Source organism: Adiantum capillus-veneris, chromosome 3 (genome assembly GCF_014529385.1).
Source record: "Adiantum capillus-veneris isolate H3 chromosome 3, ASM1452938v2, whole genome shotgun sequence".
Classification (NCBI taxonomy): Eukaryota; Viridiplantae; Streptophyta; class Polypodiopsida; order Polypodiales; family Pteridaceae; genus Adiantum; species Adiantum capillus-veneris.
In genome coordinates this window covers 159062015-159079082 of record NC_140933.1, presented here as the reverse complement: position 1 = coordinate 159079082, position 17068 = coordinate 159062015, and the positions used below count along the sequence as shown (strand labels likewise).

The 17068-nt window shown below is 41.0% G+C and overlaps 1 pseudogene; it reads right to left on the bottom strand.

Moving 5' to 3' along the window:
* Window positions 1–10427: 10427 nt before the first annotated feature.
* LOC147462058 (uncharacterized) lies at window positions 10428–10903 on the bottom strand (annotated as a pseudogene).
* Between the last annotated feature and the right edge of the window lie 6165 nt (window positions 10904–17068).

Below are 17068 nucleotides of genomic sequence, written 5' to 3'. Positions count from 1 at the left end.
TTCTTTGATTCCAATGACATAAATGCTTTGTAAGATTCTCAAATATTTTTCTGTTCCTTGAAAGGCTAAGATCCTCCTTTACCTCTATCAATAGATGAAGCCTAAGTGTGGACTAAGAGAGTTAGGACTTTCTTTCTAGTTTGCAATTAAGAGGATTGTGCTTTTCATTATGTATCTTAGAGATAGCCTCCCTTGATATTAAGGCTAAAGGGTTCTAATTCCAAGCCACACAAGGTAAGTGATTTTTGGAATAACATAAATAAACTTATCGCCTTATGGTCATAGGGTGTGCAAATTGAACCGCTTCCTTTGACTACAACTACTGAAGTCTTGGATAAGTTAATGTAACAATCTTTGGCCTTAAGATCATAGAGTTTTTTTTGTGGAGAAACTAGTGTGGCCATATGTAGGATCATACAATGTCAATAGTCTGGCTTCATATGGCCATACTTTGTTAAAATGTGGCCAAAGAACAAACGGATCTCTATAACCCAAAGGCCATATGCAAAGCATCCAAGAGTGTAACAGAGTTCACATGTAGTAGCAAGCACAATATTTCCAATTAATTGAACTAGATATAAGAGGCATTGTTGGCACACGTGGCAATACTCTTGATAGGAAAAGTTCAAGTGAAGGAACAAATCACAATGGCACGCAGTGTGCTTAGTTGTACCACTATCAACTTACCACACGTGATCCACAAATTTTGCAATGTGTGCATCATGAACATACGGGTCAGATTGAAATTGTAGACTAAAATTCCATTCTGCATCTTGCACAATGTTTGTCAAATATGCATTGGTAGAAGTATGTGCAATGGTTCCATTTACCTCTTTGTTTTGAGCCTCTTTAGCCTTTAGCTTAGAGTATTGCTTGATCAAATGCTCATTTTCTGTATGGTTATGGCATTTCAACTTCTTCTCACCAGACTTCTCAGTCCTATTCTTGTGAAGAAGCGAAAGTTGTGGGGGCACGCCTACTACCATTAGAAGTGACAATAGGGGCATTCTTCTTTTCCTATGCAACCATGCTACTTAGCCCTTTTTTTATGGATTGGGACTCTTACAATAAAGACCATCAAAAGTTAAATCATCAGGTTGATTCTCTATCATAATCTTAAAGGTCGAGGAAAAAGACGAATAAGAATCTAGCAAAGCATCAAGAAGTGTCTACACAAGAGTACTTTAAGGAGTTCTCTCCACAATAGAAATTAAATCCTCATTAGATCTTTAATCCCCTTAAGAAATACATCTATATAAATTCTATAACAAGGGATATAGTCTATGCCTTCTGGTCATTGAAGACCATGATCTCTCTTCATAAAAAGGACATTTGTAAATTCAAAATTTAAGAGAAGAGTGTTGTGAAAAATCCGGTTCATTTTCTAGATGACTCTCAGGTACATCATATCATTTTTTGTTAATGTTGCCTCTTACTTGGGTTATGTATAATGTGAATAGGTTTGAATTTGGTATTATGCAACCATGTACATAGTTTCAAGGGGAGCAATTCAACCTCTTATGGGAATATTCTTTGAGGCCGAGGAAGGTAGTAATCATTCCAAAGCTTTACAGAGGTCTAGGTATTGTTTGTTACATACCATACCCAATTGATATTTCAAAAAGACCTTCAACTCACAATGCTAGAAGTTTCTCACCTTGGTACTTTATCAGAAGCTAGAACCAAATGATGAGGAACTTTGGTACTTCATCAAATGATTCTTCCAAACTTAGAGATGTATAGTACCCATAACATCAATTTTGGTATTTTAGGATGTCTTAGTTACTATCCACACAGTACCAAGTCCATGGGGTTGGTATTATCATGTCTCTTTGTAGTATTCTTTGTTGGGTTATCTTAACTTTAGAGTGCTGAGAGTTCCCAACTTGGTACTTTACAATGTTGTTGCTAGTATTTGCAATATTACCAAGTCATTGTGACTTTGGAATTTCGTACTTCATAAAATGATTCTTCAAAACTTAGCCACCAACAACACCGGTCTTGGTAGTGTAGGATGGCTTGGGTACTATCTCTCAATACCAAGTGCATGGGACTGGTATTATCATGTCTCTTTGTAGTATTCTTTGTTTGGTTATCCTAACTTTAGAGTGCCGAGAGTTCCCAACTTGGCACTTTACAATGTTGTTGCTAGCATTTGCACAATACCAAGTCATTGAGGCTTTGGAACTTTGGTACTTCATCAAATGGTTCTTCAAAACTTAGGGTTGACCAGCATCCAAAGCACCACTCTTGGTACTTTAGGATGGCTTGGGTACTATCTCTCAGTAACAAGTCCATGGGACTGATATTATCATGTCTCTTTATAGTGTACTTTTCCCGGTAGTGAGATGACCAACACCAAATTTGGTACGTTACAAACCAAATTTGGTAGATGCCAATGCTAATATCAGAAGCACCAAATTTTGTACTGGTATACCTAACTTCGTTATCCCATAATATTTTTTTTTTCCAAAATAATCTATCTTCATCAACAATCACCCTGTAGTGAGATGAACATCACCCAATTTGGTACTTTATAATACCAAATTTGGTAGTTGCCAATGCCAATATCACAAGCACCCAATTTTGTACTGGTATACCTAACTTCCCCAACCCATAATATTGTTTTTTTTTTAAAAATAAGCTATCTTCAACAATCACCCTGTAGTGAGATGAAAAACACCCAATTTGGTACTTTACAATACCAAATTTGGTAGTTGTTTGTCAATGCCAGTATCACAAGCACCCAATTTTGTACTGGTATACCTAACTTCCCCAACCCATTATACTGTTTTTTCCCAAAATAATCTATCTTCAACAATCACTCTGTAGTGAGATGAACAACACCCAATTTGGTACTTTACAGTACCAAATTTGGTAGTTGCCAATGCCAGTATCACAAGCACCAAATTTGTACTGGTGTACCTAACTTCCCCAACCCATAATATTGTTCTTTTCCAAAATAAGCTCTCTCCAAGTGAAGCTTTCTTCTACAATCACCCTGTTGTGAGTGTTGGAATCAGGGTTGTAGTAAAACACACATAGCTTGGAGAAGACGAAGGAAGATCAAGGTACACAACAGAGAGTGTATTACTTAGTGTGCAATGGAAAGATAGATAGACCTAGAATCCCCCTAGAATGATGGGCATATATACAATGCGTGGGGAAAAAACCCTCCTAGTGAGGGAAAAAATGCCGCGGCGGTCCTAAGTGTGTTCACACATATCACCACCACATGTATAATGTAAAAAATACCCCTTGGAGTGATGTGGTGAATGAGAGTTGGCACATGAGTAAAGGGAAGTGCCATGCCTTGAGGACATGATCAGTCCACAAAGGGGAGTAAGCCCAAAGCTTTGCGGAAAGCTTCGAACTTCTCACAAGACAATGCATTTGTGAAAAGATCTGCAAGGTTGTCCTGTGTTGGCACATAAGCCAAGCTGATGTCTCCTGTTGAGAGCCTCTCCCTTACATAGTTGTAATGCACCTCAATGTGCTTTGTGAATGCATGAAAAATTGGGTTCCTTGCAACTACCAATGTGCTTTGACTGTCAATGTAGATAGTGTTGGCAGTGTCATGTTCAACACCCAAATCAGCCATAAGGCATCTGAGCCATACACACTCAATTGTAGCTGTGATGAAGACCGTCCTGTACTCAGCCTCACAACTAGAAGTGGCCACAATAGGTTTCTTCTTGCTCAACCATGATATACATGAACTGCCAACCATGACATAAAACCCACTTTTGGACACTCGTGTGTCAAAATCAACCAGCCCAATCTGTGTCCCAAAAAGAATGTAAGTGTGGCGGGAATGATCCCCCCTTGGGATAAAACAAGACAAGATGTAAAGTTCCATTCAAGTAGCAAAAAATCCTCTAGACATCCTGCCAATTCTTAGACCCTAGGCTATGCATGAATCTGTTGACCTGTGAGACTGCAAATTGAATATTCGGCCTCGTGTTGCATACATAATGAAACATCCAACAGTAGTTTGGTAAAGAGTGACATCTGCAGGATCACCATCATCACGAAGACTCAATTTCAAACATGTTTCCATGGGAGTTGCAATAGGTTTCTAATCCTCAAGTCCAAAACATAGCAATGTCTCTATGTAACTTTTTTGACACAAGGAAATACCACCATCCCACTGCTTAAATTGTATACCCAAGCAATGATGCAACAACCCCAATCTTTCATCTGGAAAGTAGCATTCAAATCAGCCTTCAATGAAGAAATATGTCTCTCATTTGGTCCAGTGATCAACAAATCATCTACATAAATAAATACAATGAGAAGTACATCATCCTTATGCTTTACCCTAGGGGATCCACTCTATATACAAAATGGGACACCACCTGAGCGGACAACTTTGATAAAACCCCTATATATGACTCATATTAGGGAATATGACCCCCCTTTTTATGCTTATACGACCATCAATGAAGAAAACTATCATACCGCTATCTTACATATGAAATTTAGGTCTCACATTGTCTAACTGAGTAAAACTAGTCAAAGAGTGTATAGCATAGTGATTGGCAACGTACTAAGGAACCACTTCTATTGATAACTAGATGTATCCTCAATGTGTCTTAGTTTTACTTTCAAACTATGTGCCCAATCAACCTGCACTCTGGCTACTTGTCCAATTCTGACCCATCCAAAGCTGGTGTAAATCAACCCTTGGCCTGCTTCAAATCAGCCCTTATCTATGACCGGCTTGATGCAAAATTTGAGGTGTGACCTGATAAAAAAATTCCCCTAAATTCATATGAGTTCTGGTTCACATCGGTGACCAATCGTTACAAGTAATCAACCCGGATTAGGTCCCCCCTCCCCCCTCCCACATAAATATGATACACCCACTCCCTTATTTTTAAGCTTGGGGGATAAATTATTAGGGGCTTGCCCCTAACTTATACGCTTATGTAACTCGTAAAAAAACCCCCTTCCCTACACTTACGTGGTGCAGTAAGTTTTCCATGGTGAATCCCCCGGGTGCTTTACATACATGTGCTTTCTATTGGACTATTACGAAAGCCTCATTTGACCAAATGAGTGTCAACCTTCTCATACCAAGCACGAGGACATTGCTTCAATCGATACAAATCTTTGTTACATTTGCACACCTTATCCTCTTTTCCTTTCTTGACAAAACCGCGAGGCTGCATTACATAAACTTCCTCAAATATGTCACCATTCAAGAAAGTAGTAACAATGTCTAAGTGATGTACATCCCAGCCAAAATGAGCTGCCAATGCACATAGAAAATGCATAGTAGTCATAAAACAAGTGGGAGAAAAAGTCTCTTCATAATCTATGCCTTTTTGCTGTGTATAACCCTTTGCAACAAGTCGAGCCTTATAGCGATCAATCTCACCATGATTCGGCTTGTATTTCAACTTGTAAACCCACTTCGTACCAACGGCCTTTTTGCCAGGAGGCAAATCACATAAAGTCTATGTGTCATTTTCTATAAGTGCACCATATTCTGATTGCATGGTAGACATCCAATTTTTTGAATTTTGTGCTTCATCAAAAGGCAAAGGTTCCTCAACATCATGTAAGATAGACATAGCCAAAGCATAACAATTTGATGCATAAGATGCATGGAAAGAACCTGAATGAGTACGCCTAGACAAAGGTGCATCCAATTTATGGTCACGCAAAGTATGCACCAGCCATTTACGAATACCTCCAACTTGCTCATTCTCAGCCCTTTCCTTATCAAGTACATCATGTACATCTACATCAGTGATAGGATGATCTGTAAAATTTTCAGAAACCCCCATAGGCTATACATTTTCCTCATTGCAATTTACATTTACCACTAAAAAGAGGCGACAAAGTGTCATAAATGTCTCGTGAGCTTACATCACTGTCTCTACTACATGACATCAAGGGTTGAACATAACCTTCCACAAACACAACATCCTATGCAACCAGAATACGCTTTGTTTGTGGTGATACAACTTGTAACCTTTGCTTTTAGCACTATTACCTACAAAACTACATTTGACAGCCTTATCATCCAATTTTATGTGCTGTGTTTGTGGCACTAAAGCATATGCCAAATAGCTAAAAACACGCATGTGCTCATTAGAAGGCTTTCTACCATGCCATGCTTCCTATGGAGTAATAGACTGCAAAGCTTTTGTAGGAAACCTGTTTAGTACATAAGTGGCACACATGATGGACTCAAGCTAAAAAGAATGCGGCAAAGCTTGACTTTTGACCATACATCGTGCCATTTTTGTAAGTGACATGTTTTTCCTCTTAGCAACACCATTTTGTGGAGGCGTATTAGGCACTGCAATTGGTGTTTTATGCCATGACTAGCTAGGAATGCATTAGATTCATGAGACATATCCCCCCCCCCCTTGATCGGAATGGAGGGTGCTTATAGTACATTTCAAGACATTTTTAGCCATAGCCAGAAATTGTTTGAAGCACATAAATACTTCGGAATTTGCTTTAACCAAAAATACCCATGCATGCCTAGAGTAATCATTAATGGAAGTCATGATGTAAAGGTAATTGCCCAAGGATGGAGTTTACATGGGTCCACAAACATCACTATGCACAAGCTGCAACCTGCATGAGGCCCTATTGAACCATCATTTGGAAACTTAGAACGTTGCATCTTACCCGAAATACAACCTTCACAAACGTGTTTGACAGGTGCTTCAAGAGGCAACAAAGAAGCAACAATAGCAGGTTTCTACAAACGCAGCATACTGGCAAAATTTAGATGACCAGAACGTGCATGCCAAAGTTTTGCATCTGAAATAGCCTTTGAATCCACAACTGCATTTGCAAAATTTTGCCCACACTTTTCATACAAAGTGAGCTTATACAACCCACACCATAAAATGCCAGATGCAACAATTTCATCATTGAAATTGAGATCATGTAGTATACATTTGTCATCCACAAATTTGACTACAAGACCAAGTCTTGCAAGTGCAGATACACATAAAGTATTGTTCTTGATCCGAGGTACATAAAGTGCATCAACAAGTGTGAAATAACTGCCATTTGCAGCAGTAAGCTCAATCTTTCCAAGTCCTTGAACCGGATAAAAGGCATTGTTGGCACAAGTAAGTGAATTCCCATGAGGGACAAACTCAAGAGAGGTGAACAAATCACGATGTGAGGTAATGTGCTTTGTAGCACCACTGTCAAAATACCACACATGCGAATCTGCAGCAGCTGACATGCATGCATAATGGACAACATGATTATAGGTACACTCTGCACTAAAAGCCCATTCTGCACCAACATCAACATCACAATATCCTTTCATAGAAGACTCAAAAATAGCTGCATTTGTAGTGGAACCACCCTCTTTCTTCTTAGCCTCTTTGGCCTTCAACTTCGGATACTGCTTGATTAAGTGATCATTAGTTTACAATAATGGAAACACATCTTCCTTTTGCCCTTATCACCATAATTTTTCCATATGAATTGATGCCAACAGAAGCATTAGGAACATGTGATTTTCCACTCGTAGAAGAACCATAAGAAGTGTCTGCATTGTTGTTACCATCCTATCTTTGAGCAGCAATACAAACCTGTTCAATTGCACGCTGTCTGATCCTGTTTTTTTTGGAAAGTGACTCTTGCAACAACAATGTGCACAACGCATCAAACTCAACAACTTTAGGATTTCTTTGGGTCATGAGTCTCCAAGTACTAACAAAAGTCTGGTAAGAGTCTGACAAGGCATCAAGACCAGTTTGAAATGACTTCGCCTGTAGAAATAAGTTGCTCATTGATATCCTTGACACAAGCAAGGAAAGTGTCCATATCATCTTCCTCATGCATAATCTTTGACTCCAGCTCTTTACGCAGCAATGCACTTTTTGCCTCATTGCGGCTTGCATAAAGACCAGCCAGAATATCCCAAGCATGTTTTGCAGATTTTGCTGAACGAATGTGAGGATTAATGGTGCACTTCATAGACAACACAATCAATGCATGAGCCTCTGCATCCTTTACATCCCAATGAGCTTGTGCTGTCGTAGGCAAAACAACTCTAACAACAGAAATCCTTGTAGCAAGACCCGCAACATCCTCAACATCGCCTACATCATCAGAACCAAGACGTACATCAATGCCCTACACAATATATTGCATCATGTAAGCCCACATAGGGTAATTGTCCCCATCCAATCTGTCCTCAACAACAAACATCTTGAACACATCTATGTTGTTGTCAGCCATGGTAAATGATGCACCTGATGTGAAAACTACCCGAAAAGAGGAGAAATGAAGCGAGAACAACACGTGCTATATAGTGAAAACCATAAAAGACTATAAGGGACCTGTTATGCATAAAACGACACTGTCAAAAATTTTGCACAAAGAGGCAAAATAGCATGTGCAGTACTGACTGTAGTGGAAACGAAGGCCAAAATGAGTCCGAATAAAATAAAAATAAAAATGACCTGCAAACGCTGGCCAAATCTCACTGAAATCAGAGGAAGTGAGCAGGTGTGTGTTGGAGCTGTTGTTTGGCGATTAAGCCTGGGAGGACGTAAACTGCTCTAATACCAATTGTTGGAATTAGTGTTGTAGGAAAACACAACAGCTTGGAGAAGATGAAGTAATCTCAAGGCACACAATAGAGAGTGTGTTACTTAGTGTGCAATGGAAAGATAGATAGCCCTAGAATGATGGGTGTATATACAATGCACGGGAAAAAAACCTCCTAGTGAGGGAAAAAATGCCCTGAAGGTCCTAAGTGTGTTCACACACATCACTACCACATGTATATGGTAACAATGAGATGAAAAGCACCAAATTTGGTACTTTATAGTACCCAATTTACCAGTACCAAATCCTGAAAGTTGTCAGTCTCAGTACCAAAGGCTTCAAATTTGATATTGGTAATTATAAGTTCTCCAGCCCACAATGGTAAATTTTTCCAAAAAAAACTCTGCTATAAAGTTTGTACAATGGAGCTTCCATGAGTTACAATCACCCTACAATGAGAATACCAATACCAAATTTAGTACTTACCAGTACCAAATCCAAGATCAAGACAAAATGATCACAGAAGCACACTGTAAGGAAAATGACTAAATGGACATTAGTGGATTTTCATTTTCACATAAAGAGGAATACATAGCAGACTGCACCAAGAAAATTTTCTTTCTTTGTTCCACAAATCATGGGTTGAAAGGGGGGTCAAAGCGATAAGCTTATCCCTCTTGCTAAATGAAATAGTCAACAAACAAGAGAGCTAACATCGTCTTCTACATCAAAGAGGGGGTGTTGCCAGCTATATGCTGTTGGGTAGGGAGAAAAAATCCAGCCCTCCAGCCAAGGCCCAACCAAGTTTGTGAAATACAAGGGATAGTAGCAAGGTAAGAAGGCTCATATGACCGAATGGCCAGAGAGACATCGTCTTCTACATCAAAGAGGGGGTGTTGCCGGCTATATGCTGTTGGGTAGGGAGAAAAAATCCAGCCCTCCAGCCAAGGCCCGACCAAGTCCGTGAAATACAAGGGATAGTAGCAAGGTAAGAAGGCTCATATGACCGAATGGCCAGACAGTTCTCATAGTCAACATTTCTAAGAGACTTATATCTATAGTCATCTACAAGTATGTTAGTGCTGACATTATATGACGGGTCTTTTGCCCACACTAATCTCAACAACTTTAGGAAGACATGCTTATCACCAACATCCCCTGGAACACATGGGACATCAAGGATGTTGGGTAGCCACGTCTTACAATCTTCTTGGCTGAACACATCTATAAGAGTACGAAAAAGTTTAGAAAAATTAATAACAATACACATCGGTAATCATCATGAGGCAAGAAGAGGGTCAGACATATACCTTTGACCACTTTTTTACTAAAACAGTATGACAAGCATGTTCCAAAAAAGTGCATTAGCTTTTCTCTTCTACAAGAGGACCATATCATAGTATATGCTTGCCTTGACAACACTACAAGCACATCCTCTGCATCTGGCCCTGATTGCACACCATAACTCTCGATCCAAATGATATACAAATGGTCTTAACTCCGCTGGTGGGAGGTGCAAAATTTCATCTTTGGTGGTGGTTGGTTGTAGCTCTTTAAGAGCACACCATTCACATCAAATACAATCAGCCGCCTGCCTATAGCCATAACATCTTTTGGTAGCGCTGTGTCAGCTGATTTTTTCTTTAAACACCACGGATCAATTTCTACAGTGCCAATAATATGAATTAGCACACAATGAAGATCTTACAACAACTTACTTACACGGTCAATTCAAAGATCAAAGGTCAAAGTCTACCACAAGAGAGCACGATATAAGAAGGTAAAAGTAACATGTACTTAAAACATATGGTAATAGATGGAGACCAAAATATAATCTCAGCACATTACATCAAGACACAAATTGTCATTACAAGGGTAGGCATAAGCTAAATTTTGCAAGCATGGGACTTGTTGGCACGTCCATGGAATCGCTTTCTTCCTACTGCAGACAACAAGTTCGACAAGGTGAAATCACCTGGGGATGTCTGCATTGCGCCGACCACCTTCTCCCAATCAGTGGCATCCACGTCAAAATCAATTGAATCAATCACCTTAACCTGAACTTTTCCCTTGTTTACATCTTTCTCAACAGTCCCACCTTTAGAACCATCCTCACTACTGTTCGCTTTCTTAACACCATCGGCCGCTCCCTCGCCATTCTCTTCAACAACACCCTACCCTACCATGGCCTCAATTGCAGTTAGCAGCACCTCGTCAATTGCACCCTGTTCATCAAACTTGGTTCACTCATCCCGTGTCTTGTCGACGTCCAGGCCTCAACAATATTCATTCCAACCCTATCCTAGCCTTCAACAACCTCCCTCTTCTCCATAGCAATACCCACCCCTTGGGTTTCACCCATTGTGTACACATCCTGTCCCTCCGCTTTCTCCTTCCTCCAACCAGATTCCAAGTCCACAAGGACTTATTGAACCCGTTCCATACTGGCAAGGTCCTCCACATCCGTAACAGAAACCTTTGTTGGTCCAAGCCCACCATTCTTCACACCCGTCGTGTCTGCTCCTTGCACATCTTGGCTTGAAGGTGTCACATCTTCCTCATCTGCACAATCACAAATGACTCACTCAATCAACATCATAATCCAAAAGTTCAATGAAGCAGAGAGGGTGGTATTGATTCTTGCACTCTAAAATGAAGCTTCCCACAACATATGCCACCTCTAGATACTCCCTGAATGTAGCACACGTGCCAAACACATGGATTGTTTTGTCAATCTTTACAAAGGGTGGCCTGGGGAAGAGGGTGAACCGCTTTCCCTACTTCACTTCCTTGAGCATCCCATTCACAAATTGGCAATGTACACGTCTCTCCTTGTAGGAGGCCTCCATCTTGTCATGTTGTGTCTGTTACACAACAAAAGAAAAATAATCAATCTCACAGAACACACCATACGCTAGATATGCACACAAAATATCAATTATTGCACCAGTAGTACCGATGCAGATTTGGACTTGCTACCTAGATTTGGAACCATTAAGACTACCAAGCAAAGTACGAAGGCAATAACTAGGCACTAGTACAATAAGTAGCTAGAGACAATACCAAAAATAGTAATAGGCATGAGTTAAAAACCACCCAATAGACTTTGGAAAGGTACCAAGACTAAACGATTGGCACTATGCTAAGGAAGTACCAAGTAAGTCCAATCCTACAATGATAAGGTCCAAGGCACTACCAAAACAAAGTAAAGAACCAAAACTACCTACAAAAATGACCAAAAACTGTATCTAAGAGTCCAAGGGTATTGTATGCACCAAAGAGATCAAGAACATACAAAGGCATCTTCTAGATTTGGTAATATAATAGGGAAGCACCAAGGCAGTACCATCCTAGATGTCTAAGTACCTAGGCACTTCCAAGACAAAGTAAACATACCAAAGCTAGCTAGAAGCAATACCAAATATAGTTTGAAGCAGTATCTATAAATCCCAAAGAGACCATGGAAAAGTACCAGAGACAACCCTACAATCATTAAAAGTGCCAAAGAGTATTATATGCACCAAAGACCAAGGAGATGCCAAGACAGTCCTAGAGAAAGCTATGATTGGTGATATATCAAGGGAGCACCAAGGTAGGTAGAGACAGTACCAAAAATACTAGAAGGCAGGAATTAAAAACTGTTAAAGAAACTATGGAAAGGTACGAAGACTAAACGATTGGCACTATGCCAAGGAGGTATCAAAGAGGTCCAATCCTACAATGATAAGGTCCAAGGCTCTACCAAAACAATGCAAAGGACCAAAACTACCAAAAAGAGTACCAAAGAGTCCAAGTGTACTTATACACCAAAGAGATCAAGAACATACCAAGGCATCTTCTAGCCCAAGCTAGATTTGGTACTATAACAAGGAAGCACCAAGGCAGTACCATCCTAGTTGTCTAAGTACCAAGGCACTTCCAAGACAAAATAAACATACCAAAGCTAGCTAGAAGCAATACCTAATACGGTGGGAGGTAGTACCTATAAATATCGAAGAGACCATGGAAAATTACCCGAGACAGCCCTATAATCATTAAAAGTACCAAATAGTATTGTATGCAACCAAAGACCAAGGAGATGCCAATGCAGTCCCAGAGAAAGCTATGATTGGTGGTATATCAAGGAAGCCTCAAGGAAGTACCAAGACAAAGAAAACTACCAAGGAGATGCCAAGGCAGTCCCAAAGAAAGCTATGATTGGTGGTATATCAAGGAAGCCTCAAGGAAGTACCAAGACAAAGAAAACTACCAAAGTTAGGTAGAAGTCATACCAAAATTAGTTGGGGTAGTGTTTATAAATACCAAGCAGACGATGGAAAGATACCAAAGCCAATCCTACAGTAGTCAATAGTGCCAAAGAGTATTGTATACACCAAAGGCCAAGGATGTTGATGTACAAGGGAAACCTTTGACTGTATGCACAATCCAAAATTGCAAGATGCATCAACAAAATGCATTACACAACTACTAATGAAGTATCAAATGTACCGAAATGCCCTAATGTAAAACATAGGAGTCCCTAGTCAGATAGACAAACTAGGACCAAGGGAGCATTTACCATACCTGCTCCTGCTCAAGCTCCATTTGGAGCTGTTTTATGTCCTCAGTGACCCCTAGGCATTGTTGCATGCGTTGGTTTGCTACAAGATCACCTTCCACCTCCTTCATTGGAATTTGGTTTTGGAGCTCTTGTAGTCATGCTGTATATAGTTTGATGTCCACCTTTACCTGCTTGGCCACAACGTTGGACCCCTCACACCTAAGTAATGCCTCCTTTTTTAGCTGGATCGAGGTTCTCATCTCAAAGAGCCTATCCATAGTGTGCTTGCTCTTAGCTGGCATCCTCTCCACCAATAACTTCAAATCAACGACATAGTCACAAGCTGGAAAATTATGTCAGCACGATCTCCGTGCACGAGTTGTTGCCAGACTGTGTAATGGGAGGCTTTTTTCCACTTTGATGGGCAGCCTTAGAGGCACCATTTTCCTTTATGCAACCTCAATCTTCTGCTCCAACCCCCCTCCTCTTGATCTGCACATCTATATGGGTGAAAGCATGTTTAGGTGGTACCACTTTTTGCACCTTTTGGTGGTACCACCAATAGCACCTAGGTGGAGGGAAATTCAACATTTTTCAAATTTGGGAAAAGAGGGAGAGGGAAGTTCTAAATTTGCATGCAATATAATTTATGTACCTACAATCTAGATGCATGCGAGCCATTATGGGGTGGAGTGGGTCCCCTTTTTTTGAACTTACAGTCATCATGGCCTAGACACTCCTTGTCCTCTTTCTCCTTTCCTCTAACGCAACTAGCTTGTCACTCGGAATCTCGTCTGTACCTGTGTGCTCGCTCTGCTCCCATAGATCGTGCTCTCCCCATTGCATGCTATAGCTGTTGCGCTCTATCCCCCATTGCACCCATCGCGCTTTGCCATAGCCCTGGTGGAGCCCTACCCCCATTGCTTCCGACACGGAAGCATAAAGGCTACAATAGCACCCTCTGCAGAGATGACTCCCAAGAAGAACACTCCCTCCAGGAAGCACAAAAAACCCGACTAAGAGCACAGAGGTGGTACAGTGGGCGGTCCCTGCAACAAACACCACATCACAGCAGACCCCCACAAAGCCACCACACAGCAAACCCTTGCAACAGATGCGGCACATCAGACGCCTTCAACAACCACAAAACAACAGTCCCCTGCAATCAACACGACGCTGCAGACCCCAGGAACAAACATGATTGTCGAAACTTCCCTCTCCAAATGCGTATTGTTGGTTGAAAAATATGCTAAAAAAGGTGAGTTCTACGTCGCATTTTGGTCGTGTCTATGCGCCTCATGGAAATGCATGGCCAAAAATCCTATTTTTTTAGCATTGGTGCAAATCATTTTTCTCTATGGCTTTGCTTGCAGCATCGGTGGAGTATCCGGTACTTTTCAGGTTTTTCTATTCTACATTGCAGTTGCATGAGGAATATGGACTGAGCATGGAGGGCAAGCTGCCCAAGGATTTAGCAGACAAGGACCTGCCACTTGAACAATGGTCAACAATGTTCAAGGTGCCAGAGAAGAAGAAGACTAAGATTTTCCTCCACTAGGTACATGACCACATTTATGATGCATGCAAGCTTATGTATCAAAAGGTCTACCAGGCTGCCCCTCCAACGACGAGCTCGTGATGAGGTTTGCGAGGGAGTTGCATATGAATACTGCGATGCTGTCAAAGTAGACTCCAACAGCCATACGATTGCATGGGCTGTGGTTGGGGATCAAGTATTAGAGTATGTCCAAGATCCAAAAAGGGGGACTCAATCGAAAAATACAGAAGTTCATGTCCGATTACGAAATGAAGGAAGCCCCCACATTTGAAGGACTGATAGAGAATGTTGTGGATGGTCCTGCGGCGTCCAACCACCCTCTACAACACATGTGGACAGCCTCTCAGCCCCTCTACACAACATGGGTGGATAATCTTGCCGATGACCTTGAGCAACAAGTAATTAAGATAGAAGAGAAGGTGAAGTTTGCAAAGATAGTCCTGGCTGCAAAGCGGGACTTATGGTTGTGCAACAAAGGTACCTCCTCAGCTTGTGCATCCATCATTGCAGAGGTGGAGAGCCTTAGAGAGTAGGTGGAGAAAAAAAAGCCTCTCCAACAGAAAACGCAGTTGTGATTGCCAAAAAGGAGGCTAAAACCGGAGCCCTTACAAGGGTACTGTCCAAGTCCTTTGGATTCAACGATGTTGCAAGGATGAAGGGGAAGTGTCAGCCATGCAGGCACTCCAGTCTTCTTTGTCTTTAAAGTGTATAAAGTGGTTGAGAGTGCTCACCTTTTAAGCACTTGCAAGAACTTTCAGCCACCTATAGGCTCTTTTAAGCACATGCAAACACCTGGAAATGCCTGCAAGTGCTTGCAGGTGCATAAAAGTGGTTAAAAGTGCTAAAAAATGTTTGACTATTTAGCACTTGCAAACACTTGTAACCACTTCCAAGCACTTTTAAACACCTAAAAATGTCTACAAGTGCTCAAAAGTACTTGCACTTGCAAGCACTTTGAACCACCATTTGGCACATTAAAGCACTTTCAACCACTCGCAAAATATTGCAAGTGCTTGAAGAAGATTCAAAGTGGTCAAAATTGCTTGAAAATGCTTTCAAAGTGATTAAAAGTTCTTTCTGCAATCACTTAATAGCACTTTTAACCACTTGAAACCACTTTGAAGCAATTTTAAGACCCTGCAAGCACTTGCAGGAGTTTGTAGGTAGTTGAAAGTGCTAAAAAGAGCTTCCAAGTTCTAGCAAGTGCCTTTCAAAGTGCTGCAATCACTTAATAGGCACTTGCAAGCACTTTGAACCACTTGCAGACACATTAAATCACTTTGAAGCACTTTCAACCACTTGCAAAGTCCTGCAAGGGCTTGAAGGTGCGTAAAATTGCTTCAAAATGCTTTCAAAGTGCTTAAAATTTTATTCTGCAATCACTTTAGAGCACTTTGAGGCACTTTTAAGCACTTTTAACCACTTTTAAGACCCTACAAGCATTTGCAGGTGGTTGAAAGTGCTTCAAGGTGCTAAAATGAGCTTCAAAGCGCTAGTAAGTGCCTTTCAAAGTGCTGCAAGTGGATAGATGGAGCACTTGCAGGCACCTGCAAGTGTCTACAAGTACTTGAATGTTCTAGAAAGTGCTCCAAGGTGCTTACAAGTGCCTATTGCTAGGGCCTGCATGTCCCCCATCATGGTTGGTTGTGCAATAATTTTCCTTTGTTTTTAACTTTATACAGAAAATAGTTCAGGAAATGGACAGGGAGCTTGGAAGGGCTCCAGCAAGTTCATGAAAAGAGAGGGCAGGGCTCCACCTTCCAAGTCTAAATTTAGTGTGGATATTGTTTTATTGTATGGAAATTGTGTGGCCAGTGGTCAAGAACTGTCGGGTAAATATGCGGCCGGTGTCTTTTAGCTGTCGTGTGCCCATAGACACTATCTGTTCTGATTTTCAGTGGTCAGTGCGATTGATCCCAAGTGTGTTGTACGAGACTGTAAATGGGAGATACCCCATATAGCAAGATGTTGGGCACTTGGGAATTCTTATGAGGAGCTTGAAGGTAGGTTGGTCGTTTTATACAACAGAACTTATGCTTATCTATTGTGGAGACTAATTGTGTGCGTTGGTTCAGCTGAGTGAGTGGCTGAGAAAGAAGCTTCCACATCATCCATGCACAATATGGATGAGGTCTTTAACCTTGACGCCATGCTGATCAAGTACAAGAACTTTGAAGGTGGGAAAGCTGTTTAGGGTGGTGATCGAGACATTCTGAAGGAGAAAACTCCATCTGCAAGCAACCAAGGTAATGTCAGTTTTGTATATCTGTCTCCTCCCATGTATGAATCATGGTCAGTGTGTTCATTGTGGTCACAATATGCTGCCCAGGTACTGATGCCTGTAAGGAGGACAATCTAGCTGAGGTGAAGGATCCTGAAATGGAATCAACCCTGCAATTTGTAGTGGTGGAGATGTGAAAGAAGAGAAA